General features: G+C 34.8%; 1 pseudogene; it reads right to left on the bottom strand.

Moving 5' to 3' along the window:
• Positions 1 to 734: 734 nt before the first annotated feature.
• Positions 735 to 16,400, bottom strand: part of LOC136840005 (uncharacterized) — a 59,730-nt pseudogene continuing 44,064 nt past the window's right edge.

Raw genomic sequence — 16,400 nt, 5'->3', positions numbered from 1 at the left:
GAGTTCTCGTTTTCTATGCGATGTGTTGTTGCCTTTGTAACGGCTCCTACTATTTTGTATAATTTTTTTTTATAATTTTGTCCTTTTTCTTTTCTCTCATTTAATATTTAAGTTTCTTCTTATATATGTGTGTGTGTGTAAAGAGAAATTACTACACTCATCTACACACACACACACATTCAAGGGTATTAAAAAGAGCTTCATATACAAATTTACTTACAATATCTTACATTCAATTCTATTTTATATTCCATCAGATATCAATACAAAAGACAGAGTAATATCTTAGAATCTAATCCAAAGACTTAACCATGTTCAGTTTTCAATTAGCACTCCATAGGTCGCTATTCATCACATGACCTCTTAAACTTCCTCGTGTCTATATATTTCTGAAACAGACGAATTATTATATTAAAATGTTTCACTTCTTGGTAGGTAGCATATTATAGGTACACAAGTCCATTTTTTATATACCTTAGAAATATTATTACATTTTAATGTGACTGGAACAACCCTTAGGAGGTCAGTGTTATTTTCAATAGTTTCATTTAATGTCGATCTTGCAATTATTAATTCTGTTGTTTCCAGGGACCCACTAATTAACTTGCTGATATTGTTCTCATGATATTATAGGCCTATAATTTCAAGCCATTTTTTTTAAGTTTAGCATTTTTCCTAGAAGTTTATCCCACTCAAACTTTCTGCTGTTACATCATCACCGTGCCATGACCCACGAAAGTATTTTCTGAAAAACCATATTAGTCCTAAATAATGATAAATTCTCAAGCTTTATAAAACACGTCGAGATGTGGCGTTGCACTTGATGATGATAACAGTGTCCAGGGATGGGGAACAATCTTCTTCGCTCTCATGTTCCTAAGATGCTCAATATTATCGCCACTCCTAGAACAATCGTCCCCACAGACTGGACGCTGCTGCTGCTTCCTGCAAGATAAGAGTTGATGTTACTTTCATTACATTAACATTTTAGTTGTCATGTTTGTTCCAGTTATGTCCTTTACTGATATTCCACGTCACAGAGCAAGATGGCAGTAGGGAAGATGAGAGGTACGAGGATTATCACTCAAATGGTATATCATGTATTTTCAATTAGGTTTATATATATATATATATATATATATATATATATATATATATTGTGTATTCTCAAGCTTACAAGTCTGAAGCCTTTACACTGTTGTCATGTATTTACAAAAAATGAACGGAAAGTATCGTAAAAGAATCGTCTTGAAGTATGAAAAAGCTATTTAGAGCTTGTAAACTGTTCAGATCATCAGATGACAGCTAGAAAGCTTATTTGGACCCATGAAAAGCAATGAATAGGCATACATGATCAATAAATCATGAAATTTAGGCTACAAAGCCAAGCATTGGGGCAATTTCAGCCAATCCGGCTCTTAGGCCAAGTGAAAAGAGGGAGCTGGAGTTGCTAAACATAAAGTAAACTAGTCTCATGAGTCTATTATTACGACTGATCAAATGTCAAGAGTCTTTCGTCACAACTCTTGTCCGAGAACTCAAGTCTGAAGGATACTGACCACCTGTAGAAGCCCCTTCTCTAGGGGAGCTCTCCACGTTCCTGGGGCCGGTGATGAGGACTTCCGTAGACATACTGTAGAAGTGTAAGATGGAAGCGGTGCACCGCAGGAGGAGTCCTCCGTGCTGGAAGTGCTGAATCGTCAGCCACATTTGAAGACCTGACCAAGACGACTCACGACCGACCGTGTCTGTGTCTCCAGGGTAGATTATGACGGTTTCTCTTGACGCCTGGAATGGAGGGACAACAGTAAAAAAACAGTTTTGTGTGGAGGTTGTAGGTATTGATTGTAAACTGGTGTTTTGGATGATGTGGTGGACCAGGCTAGGCATAGAACCAGGGGTTGTGTTTTCAGATGAGGATCTGTACAAGTGACCCTTTTCAAGGTATATTACGATATCTTCATCTTGATGGTTTTGTGTGTGCGTGTCTGTTTGTGTTAATATAAAAAATTTTCTTGATTTTTAAGTGTGTGTGTGTGTGTGTGTGTGTGTTAATATAAACATTTTTCTTGATTGTTCTGTGGTGTGTGTGTGTGTGTGTGTGTGTGTGTGTGTGTGTGTGTGTGTGTGTGTAAACCATTTTTCTTGATTGTTAAGAGAGTGTGTGTATGTGTGTGTGTGTGTGTGTGTGTGGTGGAATGCAAGATGACAAAAATACATTACTAGAACCAGTGTCAGCAGATTTACTTAGAAATTATCACAATCACTATTGTTTAGAGTAACCAGATACTTACAGAGCAAACGTAACACAGAAAAAAGCAGAAGTTATATAGTTTCACCGCGTAGGAAACGAAGAACCTCCGGCACTGTGATATCGTGTCAGCTCAACAGAGTAAGAACGCTGCCTACTTCCAGCAGGACACGTAGGAAATCCTACCTCTCCTGATATAAAACTAATGTTCAGCCGTCCATACTGTAATGTGAAAACCCATACTTTAGGCAATTTTGTCACGAAGCTCAAAGTCCTGGAATATTGTTGACATCCGGATAGAAGATCAGTATAGTACCACCAACGGTAAAACAAAGAAACAAGACCCGTTCTCATTAATATAAATCATTTCCGTATAAATAAGAAGCCAAATAAATGGTGCTTACTTCCCAGTTGTATTAGACAGCATTTATTGCTTGTGTAAGAATACACATTTAACCTCTCAGCTTAATAGAGACTATGTAATCTCGGTAATTAATTCAACCCACGTTTATGCTACACACCAGAACGTAGGATAGTAACTAAATTTCCACATTACAGAAAAATGATTTGTTTAAGTGGAAAAGGCAAGAATGTGCTGAGATTAATCACATAAAATGAATGGATAAATTCTTGAAAAATGATGTTAGTATATCATTTCAATCTATTCCATCCTATTGTTAAGGATTTTCTAACATATAGATTCATATATATATATATATATATATATATATATATATATATATATATATATATATATATATATATATATATATATATATATATATATGTGTGTATGTGTGTGTGTGTGTGTGTGTGTGTGTGTGTGTATGTATATGTGTGTGACCCTGGTCGTAACCCCACAACAGTCGACTACCTACCAGGTACTAGATTTACTCTCGTTCCAGCCCTGCTCGGGAATCTAACCCAGTGCCACTTTTTGTAGGCTGAGTAAATAACTCCCTTCTGGTCATCAACTACGGTTTTGGGATGAGGCTGCAAGCCCCAAGGCCCTACTCCTCAGATAACCTAGGTAGTTTATTTGCTAACGGGACATCTTGCCTTCATATTCGGTAACCCGCCCAGCACTGACCAGACCTAACGTTGGTGATCCTCGCCGAAAGAATGACCAGCAGTGTAGCTAAGGCATTATTGGCGTTTGATAATGATGAATTGAGATGAACGAGACAATGAAACGAGAGAGAGAGAGAGAGAGAGAAAGACTGGAGAGAGAGAGAGAGAGAGAGAGAGAGAGAGTAGGAGGCTCTCATTATTTCACTTCTCTTCTAAAAAATTTTCAAAGTGTCGCAATTAAGGAGCGCAATGTAGCAGGTGCTACCAGGCGAGTTTCACAATTTCCTTTTTTTTCTTTTCTAATTTTCTGCTGGTTCCCTCTCTCTCTCTCTCTCTCTCTCTCTTCTCTCTCTCTCTCTCTCTCTCTCTCTCTCTCTCTCAGTGCCGTTGGACCTGAGATGAAGTCCACAGTATGGCCCGCAGATATTTGCGAGAGAGAGAGAGAGAGAGAGAGAGAGAGAGAGAGAGAGAGAGAGAGAGAGAGAGAGAGAGAGAGAAGTAATAAAGTGTCAGTCACTTACCCACGATAATTTTCCTGAATATTCAATATCTAAAACATAATTATTCCATGTAAATACTCCTACCGAATTCTGTACACAAATAAAATTAATTTGTTTGTATATCTTGTGATGCCATTCCTCATGACAAATTAAGTATATCTTAGTTTAACCAGACCACTGAGCTGGTAAACAGTTCTCCTAGGGCTGGCCCGAAGGATTAGATTTTTTTTTACGGCTAAGAAACCAACTGGTTATCTAGCAACGGGACCTGTTGTTTACTGTGGAATCCGAACCACACTATGACGAGAAATGAATTTCTATCACCAGAAATACATTCCTCTAATTCTTCATTGGCCGCTCGGAAAGTCGAACGCTGGGCCATGCTGGGCCAATTAACAGCGCAAGACAAGCAATATTACGAAGTGAAATAAAAGGTGTTTGTCACCTTTAATCAGGTCAAGGACCACTGAAGTGAATCACGAAGTTTAAGGTGGATTTGGCATAGAAAATCAGGTATAGGAAAAAATTTGGCATCGAGGATCAGGTATAGGAAAAAATTTGGCATCGAGGATCAGGTATAGGAAAAAATTTGGCATCGAGGATCAGGTATAGGAAAAAATTTGGCATCGAGGATCAGGTATAGGAAAAAATTTGGCATCGAGGATCAGGCATAGGAAAAAATTTGGCATCGAGGATCAGGTCGAGATCAGGTATAGAAAAATTTGGCATCGAGGATCAGGTAGGAAAATAGGATCAGGTATAGGAAAAATTTGACATCGAGGATCATCGATAGGAAAATTGGTATCAAGGATCAGGCATAGTATAGAAAAAATTTGGCATCAAGGATCAGCATCGTGATTAGGAAACAATTTGGCATCGATCAGGATAGAAAAATATTTGGCATCAAGATAGGGATAGAAAAATTTTGCATCGAGGATCAGGTATAGAAAAAAAAGGTATTGGCATCGAGGATCATTAGGTATAGGTATAGGGAAAATTTGGCATCAAGGATCTGGGAAAAATTTGGCATAGGATCAAAGAAAATTTGGCATCGAGGATCAGGAAAAATTTAAATGAGGATCAGGTATAGGAAAAATTTGGCATCGAGGCAGGTATAAAAATTTGATCGGATCAGGTATAGGAAAAAATTTGGCATCGATGATCAGGCATATAGGAAAATTATAGGAAAATTTGGCACGAGGATCATCAAAGATCAGGTATAGAAAAATTTGGCATAGAAGGTATAGAAAAAAATTTGGCATCGAAGATCAGGTATAGGGAAAATTTCGAGGATCAGCATAGGAAAAATTCGAGGATCAGGTATAGGAAAAGCATCGAGGATTAGTATAGGAAAAATGGCATCAAGGATCAGGCATAGGAAAGAATCGATCAGGAAATCATTGAGCATCAGGCATAGGAAAAATTTGGCATCGATGATCAGGGGATAGGAAAAATTTGGCATCAAGATCAGGATAAAAATTTGGCATCGAAGATTTGCATCGAGGATCAGGCATAGGAAAAAATTTGGCATCAAGGATCAAAGAAAAATGCAGAAGATCAGGTATAGGAAAATTTGGCATAGGGAAAAAAATTGGCATTGAAGCTCAGGTATAGGAAAAAATTTGGCATCAAAGATCAAGTATAGGAAAAAATTTGGCATCGAAGATCAAGTATAGGAAAAAATTTATCTATATTCTCAAATAATATTTTCAAATAACAGACCTGGTACAGGTGGGCATCTGATATGACGACAAAGCACTCCACCCTAATTTTAAAAGGATTAATGTTTAATCTTCTAGTTTAAAGAGGCAGGCTCTCCTTAATATGCAAATATATAAAAAAGATTGACGTCACGTGAACGCCAAAGGGATGACTTTCTATCAAAGAACATTTCTTTGATAAGAATCCTTTTTTGTAGTAAAACACAGACTCTGTAATACATCAGAGATTACTTTCATCACACTACCAATCAATCTTTGATTAAGCAAATTGGAGCTAAAAGATTGATTAAAAATGAATAAATGAAGTAAAGTGAGAGTGTGTGTGGTTTGTGTGTGTGTGTGTTTAATACCTGTATAGCTCGTGCACGTGTTTCGTTCCTCGTATTAAACGAATTATCAATTTTACCTAAGTACTGTGAAACAGACATCAGATGGAACAGTTTGGTACTAAATAAATATTAGACCTTAGCCATTAGGCCTAAACGTTTCAATCAAATTATATAACCTTAGGCCTACGCTATAGCTGCTTATGTTGTCTACAGCAATCGAGAAAAGTGCCCCATTTGGGTATTTGTAAAATGATAAAGCTATAACTGAAATTAAAGCGTTTGAAATCAGATGGTATGTCAATATTCATCCTAGAAATTGAAGAGACTTCAGATGTATTGTAAACCAAATTATCTACCAGGTAAGAAATTTAGCATTATCGGCGTAAAAACTGAAATTGATTTAGTTTTAGCAGTTTCAAATAAAACTTTTCTTTATCTATCAATAACTGTGAACAATACTGAATTCGAGAAGTAATTTGGAAAGCATTCTTTTCTTATCATTTCTATATGAAGACATTCAAAAGAAAGTTATCTATATTTGCCTATGTACACAATTCATTCGGTTGTCTCTCTATCAGTTATAGGCAATCCCTTTATACAGCTGGAGAAGAATGTATGTATGTATGTATGTATGTATGTATGTATGTATGTATGTATGCATGTATACATGTGTTATTTTAAATGCCACCGTATAAGAACAGGCAACAGGCAGAAATTAAGTTCCAAGCGCTTTCGTGTTGATAGACACATCTTCAGGCCCTGTATGGGTGGGTCAGTTGGTAGCACCCTTGCCTTTCATTTGAGTGACTTGGGTCCGGTCCTGATGTGAGTCAGAAATTAATGTATGTATGTATGCATGCATGCAGATCTTTATCAGCCAACGTACTTACTGTGCATTTCATGACCTGACACAAACTGACCTTCTGACCGTTGATGTTCCAGGTCAATGTTGCGGGAGGGTACGAGGGGGGGCAGGAGCAGTTCAGCAGGAGGGTCACCACACTTGTAGTTCTTCTGTCCTAGATGCTTGGTTTCCCTGGCGGGGATGTCTGTTATAAAAAATGAAGAAGGAGAAATCAAAGATTTAAAGACAGGTAAAGTTACTGAGATAAAATCATTGTGGATATTAGCAGTTGTTATAGAAGTATTATATATATATATATATATATATATATATATATATATATATATATATATATATATATATATATATATATATATTATATAAGTTACATCTAATAGCCTAATAGCTGGGACGCTTGAATTCATATACAACTTCCGAGCCAGAATCAGACAGTAGGAGAAATCCACCTTAAGAGAGAGAGAGAGAGAGAGACAGAGAGAGAGAGAGAGAGAGAGAGAGAGAGAGAGAGAGAGAGAGAGACTCTGACCCTACTGTGAAATCTGTTAAGGCTAGAACAGTAGTTGACCTGTAGCTGACGTCCCTAGCCCAGAACTTTGTTGTTTGTTGCCCTAAGGCGGAGGTGGTATTCGTCTGCAGGACTGTACGGTGGGTTCTACGTCTGTGTTCGCGCTTAATTGATTTAGGAGACCCCCACAAGTTTCAGAGAAGAAGAAGAAGAAGAAGAAGAATAAGAAGAAGAAGAAGAAGAAGAAGAAGAAGAAGAAGAAGAAGATCTTTAGTGGCTTATCAAAGTGACATTTGTTGTGAGAGGTCGTAACGAATCGATCATTTTTGTACGTATAATTTTTTCATGTGACCTTTTGAAAGTGCTGTTAGACACAAATGGTCTTTTGGTTAAATGTAAAATTCTGCTGGTTTTTCTCTCTCTCTCTCTCTCTCTCTCTCTCTCTCTCTCTCTCTCTCTCTAAGAGTGTCTTTTTTTATCTTGCTATCTATTGTGTCCGAAATCTCAATACAACTATAGGTCCTGTTGAAATGGCGAGCAAGTTTTTTGGCAATCACGGCTGGACTCTCTCAAACTCAGTAGTGTTATACAGTCTTCACAAGCTTCTTTATTTTCTGTCTGATACTTATTATACCTGACGTACAATACTTCTAGTCTGCTATCATGATTTGAGGTTACCTGGACATAGCACGTAAATAACTAAACTTTGGAAGAATTTAATTAAGAATATATATTCAGGCGAAAGCTAATCACTAAATCTCTTCTTCTCACCTATAACCGTCATGTTCGCCTCCATCGTGTCTTGCTCAAAAGTTTCGGACAAAATTTCGCAGCGTAGTTTTCCTGAAGCTCTGTGATCAACTCGAGACAAGAGAACCTCGTGTAGCGTCGAGAGAGTTTCCTGAAAGAATGTAAGCACTGGTTGTCGAGACTGATTGAAAGTGAAAGTCAGAATGAACACGGAAAACCTTACCTGAGGTAACGTAGCCATTGGTCATCGTGAATAAGTAAACAGAAGGTTGGAATGGACAGGTCAAATCTTCCTGTAATGTGGAGCCGTTATTTATTATAAATAACTGGATGGGGAGATTACAAATGCCACGTTAAATCTTCTTGTAACCACGTAATCATCATTAATTTCAAAAGACTAAATAGGAGATTAGAATTACATGCAAAATCTTCCTGTACCTTTGTAAATACTTTGAGCTGTAGACAATTGGTTCACTGACTCAGCTGAGGGCCTATAACAGGCATTAAATATTGGAGAATCTTGATAACGGCTTATGAGGGTAAATAATTTCATTACAAATGTAGCGTAAGATCTAACGACAGGTGAGGTTACAGGTGTCTGTTAAGCAATATGAGATGCTACATTATAGGTGGAAGGTTCGTAACTGAAATGTAAATGGGAATTCACATTTTCAGTAATATCTTAGCAATTATGAAGCCAATTCAAATAAGCAGTGTCTGATATAAACTAAAATATATTAGTTATTACACATACACCAAAGATTATTATTATATAATATATATGAATATTATATAATAATAATCTTTTTGTTTGTATGTGTATAACTATATATATATATATATATATATATATATATATATATATATATATATATATATATATATATATATATATATATATATATATATATATATATCAGTTGTCTTATTTATCAATTAAAATTTAGCTCTCTCGAGATTTACTTAATATCTCAGTAATAAAACTCAAACAAGCAATTTATGACATAAACTAAAATATATTACTTATTACACATACCACAAAGACTATCGCATAATTGCGTCAGTAGCCTCACATATCAATAAAGAATTTAGCTTTCCCAAATTGACTTCATGAAATAATCCAGTCCAGGGGAAAAATGCACATCGAGCCTTAATATTTATTGGAAATTAAACGAAATCTCTGCAGAAGAAGAAGAAGTGGCAGGCGGAGAAGGTTCGCCTGAATATTCCGCCCTCATTAAAATTCAATGAATTTTTTATTGCTCTTTTTTATTGAATATTGATTCCTCCCGGTTTATCGAAAGCCACTAAATATATATATATATATATATATATATATATATATATATATAAAGATATATATATATATATATATATATATATAATTTCTGCTTTTATCCTTGGAGAGGTGATGACTTGGAGAGGAGAATATGATAGAATTTAACGAAGGAATTGTGATGACCTAGACAAAGTTATGATACAATTTAACGAAGGAATTTGACTTCATACAATTAATGGTGGCTGAAATTTCTGATGGGCCTTTACTCACACATTTCTAAAGTTTAAATACAATAAGTAAATAGTGGGCGTCTGAAGCTACACAAATATTTTTTAAGGGGACACAAAGCCTTAAAAAATAGCCTAACTGAGGTTTGGAGTTGGTATGGCATTGCTCTTAACTTTTGAATAAGTAAAGAAAAACTAATAAATGGCAAAAGATAAATAAAAATTATAAATAAGTAAATAAATGAGTAGATAGATAAACAAGTAAATACAATAATAAATAAATAAATAGATAAATAAAAAAAATAAATAAATAGACAGATAGATAAATATATAAATGAATAAACAGACAGAGAAGTAAATAAAAAAATTAAAAATAAATAGACAGACAGACAGATAAATAAGTCGATAGATAGATAAATAAATACATTAATAAATAAATAGATAAATAAAAAAATTAATAAACAGACAGAGATAAATAAATAAATGAATAAACAGATAGACCAGTAAATAAAAAATGAAAAATAAATAGATAGACAGGCAGCAAAATAAGTAAATAAATAAATAAATAGACAGATAATTACTAAATAAATAAGTAGATGGACAAGTAAATAAATAAATAGATAGAAAGACAGATAAATAAATAAATAGAGATAAATAAATAATGAAATAAACTAGAAAGATAAATGATCAATTAAATAAATAAACAGACACACAGATAATTAAACACACAAGAAATTTAAATAAACAAACAAATATAAAGATAAACAAATTAATATTTAATAGAAAGATAAACAAAAAAATATTTAATTAACTAATTGATTAATGAGCAAACAGACGTAGCACTCACATCGACCGTGATCCCTGGAGCCTCATATGAAGACTTCGGCTTGAGATTCCTGGGGACGTAGTTGAAGAACATCTTGTCGTCCTTCCACCACGTCAGGGAATAGAGGTCGTCCTCGAGGAGGTCGAAGGAGCAGGTGAGGTGGACCTTGTCCCCGCTGAGGACCGTCCGCGGGACGCCTATGCTCGTGATCCGCAGGCAGCTGACTGACCCGTCTGAGGAAGGGAAAGTAGGAAAAGTTCTCTTGGGAAAGGGATGGGTTTTCACTATTTTGTTTTGGTCATGATTTTAATAATTTTTTTTTTCAAAGATCATCTAATATGAGCCTCTCTCTCTCTCTCTCTCTCTCTCTCTCTTATATATATATATATATATATATATATATATATATATATATATATATATATATATATATAATTTATATATATACATAAATATATGTATGTATATATAGATATGTGTGTGTATAGACGTACACATATATAAATAAGTGTATATACACTTTTATACATATACATATATATACACTTTATTTTTATGTGTATTATATATACATATATATCTATATATAGTTATGTGTATATATATATATGTATATATGTATATATATATATATATATATATGTATATGTGTATATTATATATATGTATTTTTATTTTATACATATACAGTATATACATATACATTATTCTCTGATGCATAAAGCAAACTTTACGACCTCTGAAAACCTGACATGGTAATTCCCAAATCCGAAGGCTTTAAATATGCAAGCAGTCCCGGAGGATTACCCTGGATGAGCCTTCGAAAATCTGATGGGGTGCAAAGTATCAGCCGGGGATCAATTGATTGATTTCTATCTATCAGGCGTCGTAAGTGCTAAAGTCGAAGGATATTCTTTTTTTTTTTCAGTTTGTATGACAATAAATTGTGTCTCCTTTCTTGGACAATCTATTCTGTTGACCCAAACAGTGAATTATGTTCCTGGGAGTTAGTTGAATGTGATAGGTCGCAGTGGGGAAGGTGGGGAATATCCCAAATGAGTCGCTGGGAGTTGGTATATATAGACATATATATATATATATATATATATATATATATATATATATATATATATATATATAAATGAGTACACTGGGAGCTATACTTTATGCTTGTGGAATAAGAAACTGCTATTACAAATGCCTTAATCTAGCCCAGACTTGAACAAATCAAGAGAAAGTTAGAAGGCTATATACTTTCACTCTCTTAAAGGAAGAAAGAGCCTGGAAAACATAAGCCTTCAAAGAGTTCCAAAGCATTTACAATTCCACAGATAACTCGTAGAGATCACCAACCCAAGAGTAAACCGGTTTAATCAATATCTCAAACCACTCTCCTCCGGAATGTGGAATTTATTCCAACCCTCTGTGTTTCCCACATCATTATTTTATTCCCCATCTCTACACCAAAAACTAGAATACGATGCTAAGTGTATGACAGATGACAATAAAGTGTTAGAAATGTCATTGGTTTTCAAACGCAGTGACGTATCTCCATAACCTTTCTGAATCACTTACGACGGAAACATCAGGTTTAATACTATCGAATATTACATTTAATAAACCATAAGTAATATGATTAAATATATCTGAAGGTCATGCAATCATTCTTTCAAATGGCAACTGAGATTGGGATGACGTACTGAAATTGATAAGGCATAAAAAACGATAAAGTGTACCCTTTAGTTTAACCAGACCAGAGAGAGAGAGAGACTGAAACTGGTTTATAAACGGGACCACATAAAAAGAGAAATAAATTCTTGTAATTGGCCGGTCGGAGAAGAAGACCAGAGAGAGAGAAGAGAGAGAGAGAGAGAGAGAGAGAGAGAGAGAATAAGTAATTGCTATAAAATGGGATAATCAAATCATATGTTTTAATGGAGAGAGACAGACAGACAGACAGACATAGAGATAACTGTACTACTATAAAAGATCGATGGTCAAACGATTTGTTCTAATGAAGAAAGATGGAGAGAGAGAGAAAGAGAGAATATTCATTCACTATATACCTAAATTATAAAACAAAATCTAACATTAATTAATTCTATCCGCTCTACCACTTACGAACAAAAAATACAGAATAATTTTGCACCAGAACCAATTGCAAAATCCACTTACACAACAACTGCATCAGAAGTACACCGAACAAAGTCTGGAATCCTTCCATGTTTTTCCAGACAAGAGATGACGTTCCAGCGATAACCCTCACACACGACTGGACTGTTCCAGACCTCAGGCTAACCTAGAAAAGACGATTAGGAAAAGAAAATTAAATAAAAAAAATAATTTGAAGTCACTGGACTGTTCCAGATCTCAGGCTAAACTAGAAAAAAAAATTAGGAAAGAAAATTAAAAAAAAAATAATTTGAAGTGACTGAAATGTTCCAGACCTCAGACTAACCTGGAAAAGAAGATTAGGAAAACAAAATTAAATAAATAAATAATTTGCAGTCAAGATGACGAATCAGTGGCCATGTTCCTAAGGCTGCTTTATGACAACGTACACATGTATGTTTAAATACACACATACACACACGCACACACAAACAGGCACAATTGAAGCTGTTTAGAATGTATGGGAATTAAAGGGTGGTAATGGGAATTTAATGAAAGGTTGAATGTGTGGTACACTATGATAAATATGATTTTCATAAACCTGTAGCCATTGTAAACTATATGAGTGAGGCTTGTTTATATATACACATATATATATATATATATATATATATATATATATATATATATATATATATATATATATATATATACATATTATACTGTATGTGTGTGTATATATATATATATATATATATATATATATATATATATATATAGAGGGAGCTCTGACTTCATATCAGAAATCAGAACCAGATTCTTTCAATTGAAAGACAAGACAGCTGCCAACCAAGCCACAAGTCTTATAAGGTGTTGGAACCAGAGTACCACTGTGGTTTGCAGCTGTCTTGTCTTTCAACTGAAAGACCTGGGTTCGATCCCGACGTGAGTCAGAAATTTATTTCTGTTCCACACGTGATTGTGTGTTGATTATTTCCATAATTATATATATAATATATATGTATGTATGTATGTATGTATGTATGTATGTATGTATGTATGTATGTATGTATGTATATATGTATATATATACATACAAAACGAGAGTGTATGTTTGTGTGTGTTAGTGAATACGTTTGTGACCTAATACGTACATACCCCCATAATCAATAACAACACGTCAACCACATAGTACCATTCTGCACTGAGTAAAAAATAAAACCAACATCTTTTTTTTTAATATTAATTAGAAATTACAATTTAACCATTAGTTGATCGAAACTGCTTTTAATTTCTTTTAGATTTTAATTAGGTATTACAACTTAATCATCAGTGGATTGATGTCTATTGTAACGAGAGTCAAATTTTTCAGAATTTTTTAATGACTTCGTTTTGAGGGATCCGGTGAGTATCCCTGCCATGTAAGACCATTGACCTTTGACCTATGGGAGGTCAGGGTAGGTCTCATGGACACTGTTTTGTAGTGAGGTTGGTGTCGGGAAGTTTCTCGTCTGGCCCCAACTAATGTTGCATAACGCTTCTCTCTCTCTCTCTCTTCTATCTCTCTCTTTCTCTCTCTTCTCTCTAAATAAAATAAATAAACAAATAAATAAATAAATAATTAAATAAATAAACAAATAAATTAAATAAATAAATAAATTAAATAAATAAATAAAAATATATATACAGAGAGAGAGAGAGAGAGAGAGAGAGAGAGAGAGAGAGAGAGAGAGAGAGAGAGAGAGAGAGAGAGAGAGAGAGAAGGGCATGCAACATTAATGGGGCTAATATACATATATAATGTATATATATATATATTTATATATATATGTATATATATATATATATATATTATATATACATACATATATATATACATATATATATATATATATATATATATATATATATATATATATATATATATATATATATATATATATATATATATATTTATTCACATATGCATGAAACAGGTGAAGTAAATAAGTTGATTGGTCCTCTGTTTAAATCCACCGTGCGCTGCTGACCTGATTAATTATTTATGTAGCTGCCAGCTACTTAACTGTGGTGGGTCTTATTCAAGCCTGATTAGGTCATGGAATCGAAAACACGTTTATAAGACTAGTTACTTTAGATACAATTCTGGTACTGTGCGGTAGAAAACACATGAACCTCGACAGAAAGCGTCATTTTATGAATAAATACAAAGTTTACTTTTATGCCTTTTTTCGCGTCTACTCAGTGGACTACGATAGCTGCAGATCGAAATGTACAAAAGGAATAGTTAAAACTACAAAGTTTGCCAAAATAAAAAAAAAAAATCTAAAAAAAAAACCAGTCTACCGAACGTAGCGAAGTAACCTTGACACATCATAAGCTCTCCACCAGACTGAAAAATAACCCCGCCTAATGACAGACGAAGGTCTATAGTCGGCGCCATCTATGAATCGATTGGGCGAACTAAAATCTCGATTCAATTGCTGGCGATTTGGCGCGCGGGATTAAATTTTCTCTCTCCCGTAGAAAACAATTTCCTGTGATCAAACGGAACGCGTGATGTCATTATTTCCCCTTTTTTGTCGGCGCATTAAATTACCAGGGTATAAAATTGGGAGATAAAAAATTGCTTGCATGCGCAAGGACGCGCATACGTACATGTAAACACCATTATTATACCATACTCTTTGGAAGCTTGAATTTCAAGTCAGTGGACCCTTTGGTGGGCTTGTTCCATGTGAATAGGTTTCATCTTCTGAATAATAATAATAATAATAATAATAATAATAATAATAATAATAATAATAATAATAATAATAATATAAACACAGACAAGTGGGTTTTTTCTAAGTGTGGTTAGAGAAGATACAAGTTTGAACATTATAGCTACAGTTTTCTCGGATATAAGAATTATTTCTGCAAATATATGGCAATGAGGTCATACCTTGTCCCACCCTCACCCAAGAATTGACGTCATTAATCTCAATATATATCTTATACCAGTGGTTCTCAACCTGGGGTCATGTCCCCCTAGGGGAGCTTCAGCAATTTCCAAGGGGGCCGCGAGCCCTTGGGAAAAAATGAAAAATTCTCTCATTATATTCGCTATCCTCTTAACAAGAGTCGCTAACAAGAAGCAGTGTCAAGTATCTCACTAACTTATTCCAAAAAGAACAAAAACACCCCTTCTCTTTCTCTTTATTTTTTAGTTTCCTTTAAATCTGGGAGGGGGCGTGGGAGGGAAGGACCAACTCTTAGAAAGGGCGTGGGAATAAAAAGGTTAAGAACCACTGTCGCATACGAAATACATGTGCAGGAATCTCTGCTTTGTTGCTCAAATAATTTAACCTGTAAACAGTTCTTCAACTGAAACCCTTTGTGGACGGGTCAACAGTCTATGCTATGTAATAGACCCAAGAGGGCTCCAGAGACAGAGACAAGCTACGGAAATAAAAGATAAACGGACAAATACGAGGGAACAGAAAATAACAGGTAAACAAATAAAAAATGCAACGAAGTTTCTTCAGAGCAATCGAGTTTTCTGTACAGCCGCTACAGCGTATAATCAAGGCCACCGAAACAGATCTATCCTTCGGTGGTCTCGGTATAACGCTGTATGAATCGCGCCCATGAAACTTAACCACGGGTTCATCCTATACCGCTGTTGTAAAGCACGATTATGGCTAACTTTAGCCTTAAATAAAATAAAAATACTGAGTTAGAGGGCTGCAATTTGGTATGTTTGACGATTGGAGGGTGGATGATCGACATACCAATTTGTAGCCGTTTAGCCTTAGTAGTTTTTAAGATCTGAAGGCGGACAGAAAAAGTGCGGACGGAATAAAATGCGGACGGACAGACAAAGCCGGCACAGTAGTTTTCTTTTACAGAAAACTAAAACCGATGCACCTAAAATTCAGACGTCAGCAGCAGCAGCAGAAGAAGAGAGACGGAATGAATTTGC

The sequence above is a fragment of the Macrobrachium rosenbergii genome, chromosome 7 (assembly GCF_040412425.1).
Source record: "Macrobrachium rosenbergii isolate ZJJX-2024 chromosome 7, ASM4041242v1, whole genome shotgun sequence".
In the NCBI taxonomy this organism is placed as follows: domain Eukaryota; kingdom Metazoa; phylum Arthropoda; class Malacostraca; order Decapoda; family Palaemonidae; genus Macrobrachium; species Macrobrachium rosenbergii.
Note: the sequence above shows the minus strand (reverse complement) of the source record. Positions and strands in the feature narration are given on the sequence as shown.